Raw genomic sequence first — 18,631 nt, 5'->3', positions numbered from 1 at the left:
AAATCTGTTCTTCAGATGATCTCTAAATTCAGGTGGGATATATTCAAGGTCATATTTTGGCTCTCATGGACTTGTTTTCATTTTCTTCGACTTCAGTTTGAATTTGCATGTGAGTAATTGATGGTCTGGTCCACAGCTGAATAGTGTAGAGGAAACACCTCTGGACACAAGGAGACCTTGCTTGTCCCTAAAGCTCCATTATCTATATTGCTGAATGACTTTGGGTACATTCAATCTCTCCCTAACTTACTTCAATATTTTTCTTACCTGTCAGACCTATGGTACAGAATTGCTTTAAGATTTTTTTTTTTAAATATTCATTTTTCAAAAATATTTTTTAATCTTTAAAAATGATGACAATACATTTGAAAATTATATTAAAAGTCTATGTCACAGCCAGTGAATGCAGCTTTATATTGTTATCTATAATAAGGAGCTCTGGTAGCACAGTGGTTACAAATTGGGCTGATAACCTCAAGGTCGGCAGTTTGAAACTACCAGCTGTTCTGCGGGAGAAAGATGAGGCTTTCTTTTCCCATAAAAATCTGCAGCCTCGGAAACCCTGTGCAGGGTCACTATGAGTCGGAATTGACTCCACCCTACGTAGTAACAACAACAACAATTAAAAGAAATGAGAAATATTTAAAGCACCGTGACTAAAGAACAGTTATTTTGAACCTATACAGTGTCTCTCAAACTTTAGTTATTCATCCATCTTTACAATTTTTGACAAGTCCACATAATACCTGTATTATTATTTATTTAATATTTACATATTTTAACTGTCTGCTAAGAAATATCAATAAAAATCACAGTTTTGAGGACTTGAGTGTACAAACTGACATATATACTTAGCTACTGAAGTAAGGGCATCCTGGTGTGGCACCGTGGGTTAATGCGCTGGACTTGCAACGTTGATTTGAACCTTAAGTTTGGTGGTTCAAACTCACCAGCCGCTCCTTGGAAACCCTATACAGGGTCGCTATAGGTTGGAACCGAGTCGGCACTTAACAAGAACAATAACTGAAGTTAGAAGATTAATCTGTGTACTCCCATATTCTGAAGGAATACTGTCCTTATCTATTGTCTACAATACCATCTACATTATTAAGCAGAGAATTTAGATGTATAAATCTCTAAAAGCCACAGGTCAACATAACCAACATAAATCACATGTTCTCAAGAGCCTTTAGGTCTTCCTGGAGCTCCTCTCCCATCAGTCACTACTGACCCTCACCCTTTTCCTATCCAGAACCTCCACTGCAGTTTCATCTTGCCCAAATCCCATCACAAGAATTTCTAACATCTGTGCCCTCAAATTATTGTAAAGCCCATTTCTACCTACACACTACTAATGAAATTTTTTCACCCAAACAGAATTTAACAGAACCCACATGAGTTCCTTCAAAGAACATAAAATTTAACAATATACAATAGGATGAATGTAAAACTAATGTTCTCCCATGTAAACTATCACATAAAATTTATATATGCCAGCCATGGGTCAGTACGAAGATAGACAAACTAAGATATTCAGTAAACTCCAAAACATGAGTGTTATTTCTGGTAAATATTTGTCAATTTTTTTTTTTTTTTTTGTATTTTGAAATCTAGTTCAAGTATATTTTATGAGACTTGTAAGAGTTTGTACTGAACTCACCTTCACAGAATCATCAGAGCACTGGACTTCTAACCACAAGGTCATCAGTTCAAACCCACCAGCTGCTCCTAGGAAACCCTATGCAGGGTCAACTGGAGGATACTAAACCAACTCCCTCTAGGAAATACCTCTTGTTTGATGACATGACTCAATAATAGCCTTGTATGTAGGTGTTTGCTAGGAACCTTTCTCTGTAAAGTTTGAACCATCATCACCCATAAGGAAAAAAGAAAATAATTTAATATGGCTCTTATGGCTCAGTCCTTACTAAATGTACCAAATATAAATTATTGAGCTTCCCAGTAATCTTGAAATTTTTATTTTAATAATTCAGTACTCTAAACACATACGGCAGACCCTACATGAGTTAATTTCTGTTCCTACCCCAAACCACATGAAAATGACAGTAAGGAAAACTTTTAAAGGTACAGAGACACACACAAAAAAAAAGGGGGGGGGGGGGGGCAGGCCAGGCCAGCGGAGATATGTCAACATAATTCTAGAAAATGGAAAGCAGATGTATAAAGTAACTGATTTAGCAAAGAAAAAGCTGAAACCTGAATTCCTATCCTGGCAGGGGCCTACAAGAAACAAGCTGCTAGTTGGAAAAGCCCAGAGAGACTTAGAATTGGAGGTTCCAGACATCTCTGAGGGCTGCAGATAGAGGCAGAGCTAAAATTATAAGCAGAACACTGACTGAGAGTAAGTAAAGGATATTATACACACAATTCCCCTCTCCAAACCTTTGCAGTCAGAAAACAGTAGGTTTATTTCTCTAGACAAGAGAACCTCTAAATTCTGGGATCCCACACAGAGAAAACACAAGTGGGGTGCTACACAGAAAATGCTAGCTGCTGTGGAGTCTCATGGAGACCACTTGAAAAATGGAACAAAATGCTGCCTGGACATGTATGTATTACATCTCCATCACTGGTTGCAGATCATACTGTTGTGATGAACAGGCTTTTAATTGGCTGATTTGCTAAATTAGATTCATGGGCTTTCTACCTAGTCTATCTTAGCCTAGAAGCTCCACTAAATCCTGTCCAGCAACTTAGCAACAAGCCTCTACTGAGAGACAGGTGGTAAATGACTGCACATGAAGTGCACTGGCTGGGAATCAATCAAACCTGGGTCTCCCGCATGGAAGGCACGAATCGTACTACTGAGCTACCAATGCTTCATAGAGAAAACAGGAAGGTTTTATAGCTCTGTAGACATATATTTTCAGAGTTCCTATTCTGTGCTGTGCACTATTCTAGGCAATCATACTGCTGTTATTGATGATGTTAGATGCTGTGGAATTGGTTCAAACTCCCAGTGACCCTGTATAGGGTTTCCGAGTAGTGTCCCATCATACAGGTGTGCTATGAGTTAAACAGACTTGAAGCACTTAACAACAACAAAGAGAAAAAAAGAAAATAGTGATTTAGAGATAGGAGTGGGCTGTAGTTTACACAATGATAATGGAAGGCAGAGCCTTGAAGGAGGTAAAGGAGCAGAGCATCTGAGAGGAAAGCATCCGCAAAGAGATGTGAGTGGGAAGGAGTATGGAGAGGCAGGACTGGAGACAAGACAGTCATGAAAAAAGAAAAGTTCATTATTCAAAAGAATAATGACCAAGGAGAAAGCTTGAAAAATAAGAAAAACATTTAAATTTAATAGAGTGAAAAGAAGAAAATACTGAAGAAATTTTTCAAAAAGCAGATGAAAAAATGACATGGAGTTTGTGTTAGAGAAAGTAAAAGAAAAAATTAGAGGGTCAATCTCATATATTCAACATGCCAGTACAAGTTGTTCCAGAGAGACCAGATGGGGAAATTATCAAAGGTTAGAGGAAATTTTCAGAAAGACAAGTGTTTCCAAGTTGAAAGAGTCCAGCAAGTGCACAATGAAAAAAGAAAACTACACACCAAGGCACATCACTATGAAACTTCAAAACTCTAAATTCATTGAGAAAATCCTGAAAACTTCTAAAAAGAACCAACCAGCCATACATACAGTACCAAATACTAAAATTGCATCAGCTTTCTCAACAACACTGAGATAAATGCTAAAATACAAAGGAGAAATGCCTTCAAAATCCTGAGGAAAAATGATCACCGACTTCGAATTCTCCACTGAACCAGACTGAAAAAAAAAAAAAAAAAAAACTAACCCACTGCCATCAAGTCAATTCAAGTCATTGCTGTGTGGTTGTTACATGCCACAGAGTCAGTTTCAACTCACAGCAACCCTGTATAGAGTTTACAAGGAGCAGCTGGTGGATCTGAACCACTGATCATGTGGTTCAAACTGACTTGCAGTCCCACGCTTATCCTACAGTGCCACACCAAGACTCCAAATTCAACTCAAAGTGATGCTACATAGGTTTTCCAAGGCTGTGTATCTCTATAGGCACAGGCAGCCTCATCATTCTCCTGCAAAGCAGCTGGTGAGCCTGAACTGCCAATCCTTTGGTTAGCAATCCAATGCTTACCTTATAGCATCACATGGCTCCTTAACCATAGTAACAATCCAATGGTTGTTGTTAAGTGCCATGGAATCAGTTATGACTCATAGTGACACAGCAGAGGGCTTCTGAGGAGGAATTGGTAGATTTGAATCACTAAACCTTGTGCTTAGTATCCTACAGAGCCACACCAGGACTCCTGTTTAAGACATTGCTATTGTTGTTAAATGTCATCGAGTGGAGTCTGGAGTCGGTTCCGACTCATAGTTACCCTGTATAGGATTTCCAAGGAGCAAGTGGTGTGTTTGAACCACAGACCTTGCAGTCCAGCACATTATCCCACAGGGCCACACCAGGACTCTTTTAGGACATACAAGTTCTTAATGAAGTCATCTCCAATATACACTTTCTTGGGAAAATACTGGAGGATGTGTTCATCTAAAGAAAAGTTAAACCAAGAAAGGGGTATGCATCCAGGAAAGCAAGGATGCAACCCAGAAGACAGACAATCCCATAACGACATTCCAAGGATAAAAACCGCCGTAAATCTAGCAATAACCAGTCCAGGAGGATGAAGGAACCAGAAAGGTCATGTCTAAGGGGAAAAAAAAAAAAAAAAAACTCAACAGATGAGGACAAAGAAACCTAAGCAAATGAGAAAAAATATGGCAAATAGCTTCAGGATAAAACACTAAGTTATAAAGAAAAGTTCCTGCAATTAAAGCACTTTACAAGGCTCAGTTGTTTTCTGTATGTTGGGATAATGGGGGAGGAAAGTGTGAACACTGTGTGGGAAAACTGATAAGGACCTGGTGGATGGCGGCTGTGTGCCACCCAGTCAGTTTCAACTCATAAGGACCCTAACATAGGATTTCCAAGGCTGTAAATCTTAACAGGAGTAGAAAGCCTCATCTTTCTCTCAAGGAAGGACAGGTAGAGTCTTCGTACTATTGACGTTGCAGTTAGGAGTCCAGCTTATAATCCACTAGGCAACTACAGCTCCCAACCACTAACCTAAATGTTTCTTTAAATTCACTCAGAGGCACCACGGAAGAAAAGTCTGGTGCTAAGTGCCCATGGACTCTGGCTCTAACGTCTATCAACCCCGTATAGGGTTTCCAAGGAGCGATTGGTAGGTTTGAACTGCAGACCTTGCAATTAATAGTCCAATGCTTATCCTAAAGCACCACACGAGGACTCCCAAAGTTATTGTTGTTGTTAAGTGATCTCAAGTCAGTTCTGACCCACAACAAGGAGTGGCTGGCAAGCTTGAACCGCCAACCCTGCAGTTCAAACCAACCTTGCAGTCCAGTGCATCAACCCACAGCACCACACCAGGACTACCCCAAAGAAAGTAAAAGGCAAGAGCCAATAAGAAAAGCAAACCTGTCTTTTATAAAAGTCAGGTTTTTATAAAAGTCTTACTGAATATAAGAAAGCATCAAATAATTAAAAGCAACAGCTTACCCTAGGCAGAACAAACAGACGTTTTAGCAACATACAAACTGGGTGCCCTTGAGCCTAGTCATATTACTTAGTTATTAAGCCTCAATCTTTCATCTATAAAGTGGTTTGTTTTGGAAAGTCAAGCCCTTAAACAGAGTTTCCCAATACCAGCCAATCTCAGAGGATTCTTTTTTTTTTGAGGAAATCCCGATCAACAGTCTGGAGAAGTATTCAACCTTCAGACCCAGGGTCTCTCACTATAAAATGTACCAAAGGCTGTACCACTGAGCTGTTAACAATGAGATAGTAGCAAGCATGGCATGTCCAGTGGAGCAGAGAAATGGCAGCAGCAGTACAAATGGAAGCATGTGGATGGCAAATGATTGGAATCACAGTAAACAGCTGTGTGTAGGTTAGCCCATGAAGTGGAGCTGGGTACTTCCATTCAAGAGCTCTCCAACAGAGTAGAGGCTGGGCATATACTGTACAGGAGTTACCCATAAAAGTTTTGCCTCAAGACCTATAGTAATGTCAGCCTAACCTTGGTCTCGAACACTCATCTATCAGTTTGCTGTATTGTGTTGGCATGCATGTCACTGTGATACTGGAAGTTACGACACCAGTACTTAAAATACCAACAGCATCACCCATAGTTGACAGGTTTCAGCAGAGCTTCTAAACTAAGACAGACTAGGAAGATGGAGAGATAGACTATTTCTGAATGTTTACCTACTGAAATCCTTATGAATACCAGCAGAACATTATCAGATACAGCATCATAAAATGAAAACATGAATTGTTGTTGTTGTTGCTGTTGTTAAATGCCATCAAGTCGATTCCAACTCCTAGAGACCCTGTATACGGTTGTATAGGGTTTCTGAGGAGGACTGGTGATTTTGAACTGCCCATCTTGAAATTCAAACAAAACTTGCAATCCAGCACATTATCCCACAGCGCCACACCATAAGATTGTCATATACAGTGCTGGAAGGTGAGTCTCTCAGGTTGAAAGTCATTCAAAATACAACAGGGGAAGAGTTGCCTCCTCAAAGAAGAGTTGACCATAATGACACAAATGGAATAAAGCTTTCAAGACCCTCATTTGCTACTGGGTCACAACTCAAAATGAATAAAAACAGCTGCAAACATTCATGAATAATCAGAACATGGAATGTACAAAATACGAATCTAGGAAAACTGAAGTTGTCAAAAATGAAATGGCATGCAAAGAGATCAATATCCTAGGCATTAATGAGCTGCAGTACACTGGTATTGACCATTCTGAATCTGGCAATCATATTAACTATGGCAGGAACAACAGGAATGATGTTTCATGATTAGAAAGGACATTTCAATGTGAGTACAATGCTGTCTGTGATAGACAATATCCATCTGCCTACAAGGTTGTGCCTACACAACCACTAAAGCCAGTGATGATGAAACTGAAGAATTCTACCAACTTCTTCAATCTGAAATTGATCAAACATGCATTGATAATTACTGGTGACTGGAATGAGAAAACTTGGAAACAAACAGGAGGGATCAGCCTTGGTGATAGAAATGATGCTGGAGATGCAGAATAGAATTTTGCAAGACCAACAACTTATTCATTACATATATCTTTTTTCAATCACACAAAGGCAACTATACACATGAAACTCACCAGATGAATACACAGAAATCAAATTAACTACATCTGTGGGAAAAGATGATAGAAAAGCTCCATATCATCAGCAAAAACAAGCCCAGGAGCATATTATGGAACAGACCAACCATTCCTCATATGCAAGTTCAGGCTGAAACTGAAGAAAATTAAGACTAGAACATGAGAGCCAAACTATAACCTTGAGTATATCCCACCTGAATTCAGAGACCATCTTAAGAACAGACTTGCTACATTAGACACTAATGACCAAAGACTAGAAGAGTTGTGGGATGACATCAGAAACATTATACAGGAAGAAAGAAAAAGGTCATTAACACAAATAGGAAAATGACCAAAATGGGTGTCTGAAGAAACTCTGAAACAGCATAGAGATGCTAAGTGAACAGAAGTGAGGAGATCAAATAGTGATACAGAAAATTTCAAAAGGCAGCTTGAGAAGACAAAGTCAAGTATTATAATAAAATGTGCAACGAACTAGAGTTAGAATTGCATTGACTTGCAACACTGAAGGGTTCTATCGGCAAAATACAGAATGATGTAGAAAAAAATCAAAAGATGAAAGGAATACATAGTCACTGTACAAAAAAGAAATGGTCCATGTTCAACCATTTCAAGAGGCAGCATAAGATCAAGAACCAACAGTACTGAAGGAAGAAGTCCAAGCTGCATGCATTGGAGATAAACAAGGATCCAAGAATTGACAGAATACAAACTTAAATTTTTTAACACACTGCAGTACTGGAGGGATTCATCCACCTACGCCAATAAATTTGGAAGACAGCTACCTAGCCAACCGAACAAAAGATATCGATATTTGTGCCCATTCCTTACAAAGGTGACCCAATGGAATGTGGAAATTATCAAACAACATCATTAATATCACATGCAAGTAAAATTTCGCTGAAGATAATTTAAAAACAGTTGCAACTGTGTATCAACAGAGAACTGCCAGAAATTCAAGCTGGATTCAGAAGATGATTTAGGACTACGGGTATCATTGTTGGTGTCAGATGGAACTTGGGTGAAAGTACAGAGTATCAGAAAGATGTTTACTCGTGCTTTATTGACTATGCAAAGGCACTCAACTGTGTAGAACACAACAAACTATGGATAGCACTGCAAAGAATGGGTATGCCAGAACACATAATTGTGCTCACGGAACCTACACATAGTTCAAGAGGCAACTGTCAAAAAAGAACAAGGAGACACTGAATGGTTTAAAATCAGGAAAGGGGGCACCAGGGTTGTATCCTCACACCCTATTTATTCAATCTATATGATAAGCAAATAATCTGAGAATCTAGATTATATGAAGAAGCACATGGCATCAGGATTGGAGGAAAATTCATTAACCTGTGACATGCAGATGATACAACCTTGGGTGCTGAAGTGAAGAGGACTTGAAATACTGATGAAGATCAAAGAATACAGCCTTCAGTATGGATTGCACCTCAATGCAAAGAAAACAGAATCCTCACAACTGGACCAATAAATAACATCATGATAAATAGAGAAAAGACTGAAGTTGTCAAAGATTTCATATGCTTGGATCCATAATCAATACTGATGGAAGCAGTAGTCAAGAAACCAAACGATGTGTCGAATTAGGCAAACCTGCAGCACAACACATCTTTAAAGTATTAAAAAGGAAGATCCCCCAAAGAGATGATTGACCCAATAGCAGCAAGTAAATGGACGCAAACACAAAAACAATTGTGAGGATGGTGCAGGACCACGCAGTATTTCGTGATGTTGTGAATAAGGTCACTCGATGGCACCTAACAAGTTACCTTTGTATTGGCCCAGAGTTGTCCTGAAGGTGCTGACTGAGAGCTGTACCACGAAGTGCAGGAGGCCAGACTTAGCCAAGGAAAGTCATGGAGAGAGAGACACCATACACAATACAAACTGACAGTACAACTGCTGAAAATCGAGACACACCTGCTGACATCTGGTCCATGGCATGTCCTCCCAGGGACAAAGAAATGGACATGGGCTAACTTGGGAAGGGTGAGCTGGTCTCCTTAGACATTATGTGGGTTCCTCCCCTACAATGTTAAGTGAGGCACTCACAGGATTGGAGGGGACCAGTTCACTTCAAACCTGTTCTATTCTTTACTCTTTGCTTTCTATCAATATTTGTTCTTGTTTACTGTTAACCTCCTATACACAATAACGGCTTTCAAGCACCAATACTATGTAAGTGATTAGGTGTGCAACCCAATAAGATGGAATAGTACAGTCCTCATCCCACAGCCCAATCATTTCAGTCGACAGCTTAACCAGTAAGTGGATATTTGACAATATGAAGAAGCTGGTCTTTAGCAACTCAAATGGTTATATAGGAAGTCTACAGGGCAGTGAGTTAATTCTAATGTTGAAGCAGCAATTTAGAAAAGGAGATGATTACCCAACTTCAAAGATGAAATGTATCAACAAACTGCATATGTAGGAACTGTTCATTAATGTATGTTCTGCTGCATGCATTTTTCAACAACAAAAATAAATGTTTTTAAAAACTCATCTTCAAAACAAAAGAACCCTTATTAAAAAGTCTTACAGATAATAAGTAAATATGAAGGGCTTCAAAAGGTTGGTGGGCAAACGGAATGAAAAGATACTATAATTTTTCCGAAAACTTGTTGAAGTTCCCTCATGTGTTACAGCTGTGAGCTGCTGGGATATGACACTAGGCTTCAGAGAACCTGGAAATATGTTTATTTTTCAAGCAATGAGTCATGAAGTCTAGGAGGGAACTAGAAAGAGCATTCCTTCCACATGCTACTGAGGGCCTACTGCGTGCCAGACACTGATTAATGGGATTCATGAACTATGACTCTCGACTGTGACCCAAAGGTCAGTCTTCAGTGTAATGACTGTTGGCCCCAGAAGTAGAAAAACCCTAGGGCTAGGAACTCCATTTTAAGGTCCATGTTTGGCATCATTCAGCGTAAAGGAGCCTGACAGCTAATGTAAATGAATGAAATGTCCTAGAGGTAAGACAAAAGACAAAGGAAGAGACCGAGACAAGTAAAAAACGGGAAGAAACTCCGAAGCTGTTTGATGGTTACTAAAATGGAAATGCAAGAGCCCAGTGTTGCCAAGACCTTAGGTCTTCCAGAAAAAACTACAATATATTCGTGTGAAACCTCTGGTTTCTCATGCAGTCGGCTACTTGAAAGTAAACACTCGTTTTGTTTTGTTTTTGGGGTGGGGGGAGTATGTCTGCAAATATATTCCACACACAAAAAGAAGTTTACCAGTTTTATAAGAGCAATTTCACTTATCAAGTCAACCTTCTTCCAGCAAACTTACTGAAGTTATAGTGAAAAGTTATAAGGCACACCCACACAAATTTTACATTCAGTTATCTCTGCCATTAAATAAACAAACAAAAAAACTTCACTCACCCTGGGTTTTGAAACTACATTCAAATAGCTTTGCCATATATGTTATTAGTTAGGTGGGTTCCAACTCAGAGCAAACGTGTATAGGGTTCCCAAGGAGCAACTGGTAGGTTTGAACCATGGCACTCATGATTAGCAATCCAATGCTTATCCTACAGTACCACACCAGGCCTCTATTGCCATATATGTTATTGTTGTTCGGTGCCATGAAGTCAGTACCTACCATGTCATAGAGACCCTATGCACAACAGAACAAAACACTGCCTGGTCCTACACCAACTTAACAATCATTGCTACATTTGAACCCACTGCTGCTGCCACTGTGCTAATGCATCTAGTTGGGGGTTTTCCTCTTTTTCTCCAACCCTTCACTTTACCAAACATGATCTCCTTCTCCAGGGACTGGTCTCTCTGATGATATGTCCGAAGTATAAGAGACAAAGTCTGGCCATCTTGGCTTCCAAGGAGCCCTCTGGCTGTACTTCTTCTAGCAAAAAGGATGTCAGAAGAGACACTGAGACTTTTTCTCCAGCATAGAGATGCTGAAGCAAATGGAAGAAATGAGGTAAAAAAGTTAAAACAGAAAATTTCGAAGAGCAGCTCATGAAGACAAAGTCAAATATTATCATAAAATGTGCAAAGACCTACAGTTAGAAAACCAAAAGGGAAGAACATACTAATAAGCACTTCTCAAGCTGAAGGAACTGAAGAAAAAAATTCAAGCTTCAACTTACAATACTGAAGGATTGCCATATATGAGGGGAGGCTTAAAGAGTTCTTGGAAAAATGGAATTTTTTTACTAACTTTTTGAAACCCTCTCATAAATGATCTATTTTTTTCCAGAAAAGTGGAAAAAAGTTGCTAGGAGAAAGTTTTCTAAAAGTTCAAAAATTCTAGAGACACTGTACTGAAATTGTTAAAAAAGTGGTTTAAACTTGTGATCAGCATAGGAAATTACGGTTTCATATCAAAGACTGTACTTCCACACAGATAATTTCTCCAAAGTACTGCAAAAAATTTGCTTACCACATATGCTCAAGTGACCTTCAACTTTTCCTAACCTAACAATTTTCTCAGATGCGAGGCACTATGTGAAACATTAGTTCATTTAATTCTCACATAACGCTAAGAGGTAGAAATGATTGTTAACCCCATACTAAAGACAAGGAAATTGATGCTCTGAAAAATAATTTACAAACAATTGTGACAGTCAAGCCAGAATCCAAAAGTGAGGTCCAGTTACTGATTCTGTTACAGAGCCATTCTAACCAATACTTCATCAAACAAACTTGTGAGGAAATAAAAACACATTGATTAAATTGACAGGTAAGAATAAGTGGCCAAGATTATATCAGAATTCAGCTTAGCCTTGACAACTGGGCAAAAGGGATTAACTAAATAAATTTAATTAGATGAAAATTAAGGCTATCCAGGGAAGGGCGGGGAAGAAATCAATGATGAAAGTGCAATAGAGTACCATGAAAACAAAAGAAAAAAAGATGCGCAAATCTCAAAATAGCACCCCCCCCACTTCTTGTTCTCAGCCTTTTGTAACCCCAAATCCTTCTAAACACTGCTCCCAAACATCTCATATACACACACAAAGAAAAGCTTACTTATTTAAAGTCTCAGACAGTATATGAAGCCCTGAGACCCACCCTGGGCAAGCTTCCCAACTAACTCAGATCAAGCATTTGAATTAAATGATCTCCAAGCTCCCTTCTGGCCCTCAAGATGGATGAATCTTGACTGAAAAAATAAGTAGCCTATTTGGACAAAAAGAGTGTAAATTACCTTTTAATACATTCAAGCTCATGGATATATTCATATATTGGTAAAATACAGAAAGCACTACTGAGCCATCAAGCTCCCCCTCCCACATATGCTTTATTAACTATCAGCTATTTCTAGCTGACAGGAAGTTCTGGTGTAGCGCTGTCGGGTAAGCATTGGACAGCAAGGTCGGCGTTTCACATACACCAACCGCTCCTCAGAAAACCTATACAGGGTGATTATGAGTTAGAAGCTATTCAATGGCACTTATCAACAACAACAACCATTTCTAGCTGATATTAAAAATATTTCCTTCCTTTATGGCACCTATAATTTCTAAATAGCTCAAGTGCTCAGCTGCTAACTAAAAGGTAGGCAGTGTGAACCCACCAGCTGCTCCAGAGGAGAACAATGTGGCAGTCTGCTTCTGTGAAGATTTGATCTGAGAAACCCATGGGACAGTTCTACTCTGTCCTATAGGGCCGCTGTAAGTCCAAATCAATTCAAAGGTAGTGGACTGGATTTTTGTTTTTGTTTTTAACAGCTAAATTGGAGGTCATTCCCCTAAAAGTAAGACACCAGGAAGCATTCATTCCTTTTAGATTTTAGTGTCAGACATCGTGCAGGCAGAGGAATGAAAGAAATTTTATGAAAATCAAGTTGCTAGTTTGTGCCAAAACATGGCATTTCCAAAGGATGCTCAGTCTGGAATCTGTGGAGAAATCATATACAAATCTTCTATTAACTCCTGTCTTCCAAAGAGGCTGGGAATGCTCAGTGTTGGGAAGAGGCAGGAGGGGTGTGAGAGCGGATTCACTGACACCTAAAAGTCTAGCCCTGAGATTCCAGAATTCTATAAAAGGGTGATAAATTAGGGTTTGGCTAGTACTGGCTGACTACTGAAGCCAGAATAAACATTTATTTGAGGCTTTTAAATCTGCAAGGGTACCCAGCGGTTAGGCACAGTAATTCTGAATCTGAAATAACAAACAAGGCCACTGGATATGTTTCTAAATAAAGGTGGTATGAGGGCAGTAGGCACGTTTCCTTTGTTTTCTCTAAGTAAACAATATAGATCTTAGAAATGCATGATTCTCTGTAGTACTGATCACTATAAACTATTTGATCCCCTTATAAAAATATTAGTAATGCATACGTTTCAAAATAGTCCTCAAATAGCTTTCAATCAGATTGCTCCAGTTAAAAAAGACAGTTAAAACTTTGAAACCATTTAGCATTCCACAAGGAGCTCTGGTAGCATAGTGGTTTCGAATCAGGCTGCGAACCGCAAGGTTAGCAGTTCGAAGCTACCAGCTGCTTCATGGGAGAAAGATGAGGCGTTCTGCTCCTGTAAAGATTAACAGCCTCGGAAACCCTGTGCAGGCTCGCTATGAGTCGGAACCGACTCCAAGGCACATAACAACAATAACAACAACAATATAAAATATAAAACCCACATTCACAAATACAATGACAATGATAATCATAATTTTCTGCCACAGTAATATAAGAGTGGTGATTACAAGAAAACCTGATATTAAATATAAGAGTCCTGGTGTGGAGCTTTAGGTTAATATGCTGGACTGCAAACTCGGTTTGAATTGAAAGGTCAATGGTTCAAACTCACCAGCTGCTCCTCAGAAATGCTATACAGGGTTATTATAGGTCAGAATGGACTCAATGGCATTTAACAACATACAATATTATTAATTACAGGGTAATTTTACCAATAAATATTTTGGGTAAGGGCTGCTTTGACATCTTTGCAAATTTTTAGTTGAAAGCGACTGGTACATATGGACATGGTTATGATTTTTAGGAATCTATTTTTAGATTCTGGTGACTGGATTGGATTTCTAAACTTAATTCTTTAGAACTGGTAATTTTGGAAAAGGTAAACCACCAAGAACCTACTTTTAAGAGCAAAGAACCTAACAAGCTCACCAATTCGGGTCAGCACAAGGCCAACTTGGGAGCTTTCAAATCTAATGATGAGCCCAGATGGTCACTAAGAAATACATACATACATGAGCAAAACTGTACTAAAAGCTCTGTCTCAAAGCATAGGAAGAGCTATCAGGACTTCCTAAATTTACCCTTTCATTTTCTGGTGGGCCTCTCTGTTCAGATTTGTCCCCTAGATTTGCATATTTGCTTCTTTGTAACTTGGAATAAAATTCAAATTTGAAAGTCAATATCCAAGTGCTACAAAATATAAGTTTTTTTTTCCAACAAGTTTGTCATATTTCTGCTGAAATTTTTCAATTTTTAATCTTTATAAGTGAGCTCCATCCAATTTAGATAGATTACAAAAATCTAAGGTTGGTCACTCAATTCATCCATATATTTTCTTTCTCTTGAACGTCTACAGAAAAAAGATTTAAAAGAACTATTATGGCTGACTAGGTCTTAAAGAGGAATGTTGGAAAAGGCAAGATACAACCCTACCCATTACTCTAAATGAGCAGCCTCTTGTTTTCAGCTGTCCTTTTTCACACAAGACCACTACTGACTTCAGTGGGAATTCTGCCCAAGAAGAGAGCAAGAATGGGTAGTTTTAAATTAGTCCTAAATCCAACACATTGTTCTAAATCTTTACCACTTAAGTCTTATAATTCTCTAACAATCTCCTTAGAGTAAGGTGTCTGACAGCTAATATTGGTCTTCAGATTTAATTATAAGAATGATAATAACTTGAGCTCTGACAGGTGACCAGCCTAGCACTTCAGAAGTTGTGTCAAACTCCATTCTGGTGGATTTACTCTTGGGCCCTTACCACAATTCAAGATTGCATTGCAATGCAGCCCCATCAACGGTGCAATAGCAACCCTGTGATTTCACACAGAAATGAGTCTGCAAACAGAAACTGAATAGGATTAAGCGCTGTTGGTTTCCCAGTAAAATCTATTTAAAGCCTTAGAATTCTAAATACACAGTCCTCGCTGTCAAGAAATTGACGCAGTATCCCTCAAGAGCATACCATAAGGGGGAGAAATAAAATAGAACACCGACTAAAATGATAATTCTCTACACAAAATTACAAACGTATAGGGGATATAGAAATAATGGATTCTGGGGTAAGATAACAAACAAGAAGGAAAAATAAACGGTAACAGAGTGAAAGAGAGGAATGAAGGAAACACCATGGGAGTCATTTAAAAAAAAAAAAAAAACTTTAAGAACAGTAACAAGAGACGCCCTGCACATACACACGCCTTTTCAAATGCAAGGAGTTTAAGAAACTAAGGAAAAGATAATGGTTCCCAAAAGAGAAAATATATCCACAGCTCCTCTGGATTCCACCACCTGGGCTCCTTAAAACAGGGACAGTTGTTACCCGGAATACAAATAAAAGGCGTTAGAGTTCAGCACAGAGTCCCCCTTCTAAAAATAAGACTCTAGGCAGGAGTTCTAATATCACCAAAAAAAAATCATGACCTCAGGGGAGGTCAGCGATACTGAAAAGCATAATGATTGCCGTCCTACCTCAGTCAAGCCAGCTACTAGGGGCAGTGCCTCCGCGGGGAAGGGGGACCCCGGACGCCCAGGTGCCAGTGCAAGGAGCAACCCTATCTACTCTTCCCGTTCCCTTAGGCTCTCCTTGTCTTCCTTCCAGGAGCCTCACCTGAAAACGCTCCCACCCCAGAAGGAGAGAGACAAGTCATGGGTGGCGACACGAGCTGGGCGTTGGAATTGAAAGATCAGAGCATAAAACGTGCGTGCCCTTCCATCTCTGCCCGGCCGCATCCGCCGCGGTACTCCCAGGCAGCCGCAGGGGACGCGGACGCGAGCGGGCATGAGCAGACGCTGGGCTAGAACCACGCCGCGCGTGGCTCGGGGACGCAGCTACCGCTGACCTCCGACACCGCCCTCACCGGCTCCCCGCGGGGTCGGCCCATGCCGCCCAAAAACGCGCACCGGGGGCCGACGTGGCCCTCGAAGACGCGGGGTTTCTCCTCCAAAAATCATCCTCGTGAAGGAGGACGCCGAGGCCGCAAGCCCAGAACCCCCTCGCACATCGCGAGACGCTGAGGGCAGGCGACCGCTCCATCCCAGGACCAGGTCGCGCGCCGAGGCCCGCGCCCGGGATGGGGCCGGATTCCTCCTCCTGTTACTTCGCGGGGCTCCGGACGCTTGCCCTGGAGGCCGGCGCGATCCTCACCATGCCCCCGATCCCTCCCGGCTCGGACGAGACGCGGCTGCTCCGGCGTCCGAGAAAGGGAAAGAGTGAAGCCGCAACGGGGCGGGGAAGCGATGATCCGGCCAGAAGCAACAGGACTCGGACCTCAGAGTAGGAGTCGGGTCCGACAGAGACGGAAAGAAACAAGATCTAAACCACAGAAAATCCCAAAGAGAGCAGATATCGCACCCCCACCCCCACCCAGTGGGGTCCCGCCACCGCTTCCTGCCGGAGATCAGCTTCCCAGCTGCAGCCCAGGGGGAAATCAGAGCCGCCCCTGTAGCTGGGCAGGAACAAATCGCTACGGGCCCGCCATTCTGCAGTCCTTACGCCTCCTTACCCCGACTCCGCACTTCAGGAGCTCGCTTACCGCGGGAACCCGTCCCGCTCCAGCCCCAGCCACCCGGCTGCAGCGCCTACTTCAGCCCTTCGCTAGGTTTCAAATTGAAATTCCCTGGCTGGGGCCGTCAGAGGAATCTGCGCGTCAGCCCCGCCCCCTGGCAGCGGAAGCCCCTCCCGCGGCCCCGCCGGACGCGCTCCCGGCACGGAAACCCCCGCGGGCTGCGCCACGCCCCTACGCCTCTAGCCACTCCCCCAGGGGTCGGAGCACGCCCCCGCGCAGACGAGGGGCGGATCTTCTCGCGGGCTTCCCAGCTCGGGGTCGCTGCGTGTCCTCCTGCATAAGAGCATTCCCTGGCACGCCGAGCCCCCTGGATGGTGATGCCATGTGTGCAAGGCGTTTTACCTGCAAATCTCGGCATTAAATGTACTAGCAACTTTTAAGTTATTTCTTCGCAGTCCTTTCATTTAGTAAACGTTTATTGAACGCCTATTGGGGATAAAAACTAGACCAGGCCTTGGACATAGGAAATTAAGGAAAACTAGGTCCCCTTCAGTCACAGTGGAAATGCTTTCACCAAGAGTCATTTTTAAAAGCCATATATGCTTCTTACAGAAGAGGAGGGAGAAATTGGGGAAACCCATGGAGCAGAGACCTTTATCCTGAACCCAGCGGGGTTTCTCCAGGCAGAGACCTGGAAGACTGGATTACAGAGCACGACATAGTTGAAGAAGTTGGAAACCTAGGTCGAGGACAAAGGGTAGACAATCATGCACACACACGCAATAACCTCTGCTTCTTTTCTTTCGTATAATAGACTGCTTTTTCTCAGATTTTACTTATTTCATCTTCAGGTTTGCATTTGTAATGCGATATCCAGTTTATTATTACCTCCAGCATGTTCCCTCTTCTACTGAGGTCTTTTGTTAAGTGCCCTCAAGTCGGTTCTGACTCACTTTAAATACTTCTTTCCTTTCCTGAACATGACCTTTTATAAAGTTAACGAAGTCAAATGAAGCCACAATGCCAATATCTTATTCAATGTATGTTTCAGGAGCTCTGGTAGAGTAGTGGTTACGAGTGGGGCTGTTAACTTCTAAGTCAACAGTTCGAAACTACCAGCCATTCCGCAGGAGGGAGAAAGATGAGGCTTTCTGCTCCCGTAAAGATTTTCAGCAGCGGAAACCCTAATGAGTCGGAACCGACTGCATGTCACACTACCACTACCACCATGATGCTTTTCAGAGTCCTGTTGTGGCACTATGGGTTTACGTGCCGGACTGCAAAGTCGGTTTGGACAGCAAGGTTGACAGTTCAAGCTCACTAGCCACTCCTCTTAACAACAACAGCAATGATGCTTTTCAGTTTACAGAGCACATTCACATCATACAAATGATGATACTCAGTTACCCTAGAGAGCAGGTATTATCTCTATTACATCAAACAGAAGTCTAAGAATCAAAATAATAAATTATTTGCTAAGATTATACTGTTGTTGTTGTTTAGTGCTGTTGAGTCTGACTCATAGTGACCCTGTATGGAGTTTCCAAGAAGCAGCTGGTGGGTTTGAACTGTGGACCTTGTGGTTCTAAGTATAGTGCTGATCCTATAGAACCACACCAAGAGTTCAAGGTACTTTTGTTATTGTTAAGTGCTGTTGAGTCGGTTCCGACCCATAGCGACCCTGTACAGGGTTTCCGAGGGTG

At 41.2% G+C, this 18,631-nt stretch overlaps 1 pseudogene; it reads left to right on the top strand.

The window, feature by feature from the left end:
* The window catches only part of LOC102841022, a 67,847-nt pseudogene extending 51,211 nt beyond the window's left edge, over positions 1–16,636 (top strand).
* The last annotated feature ends 1,995 nt before the right edge of the window (positions 16,637–18,631 follow it).

Source organism: Chrysochloris asiatica, unplaced genomic scaffold, assembly GCF_000296735.1.
Source record: "Chrysochloris asiatica unplaced genomic scaffold, ChrAsi1.0 scaffold00013, whole genome shotgun sequence".
Classification (NCBI taxonomy): domain Eukaryota; kingdom Metazoa; phylum Chordata; class Mammalia; order Afrosoricida; family Chrysochloridae; genus Chrysochloris; species Chrysochloris asiatica.
This window is presented reverse-complemented; position numbering and strand designations above follow the sequence as displayed.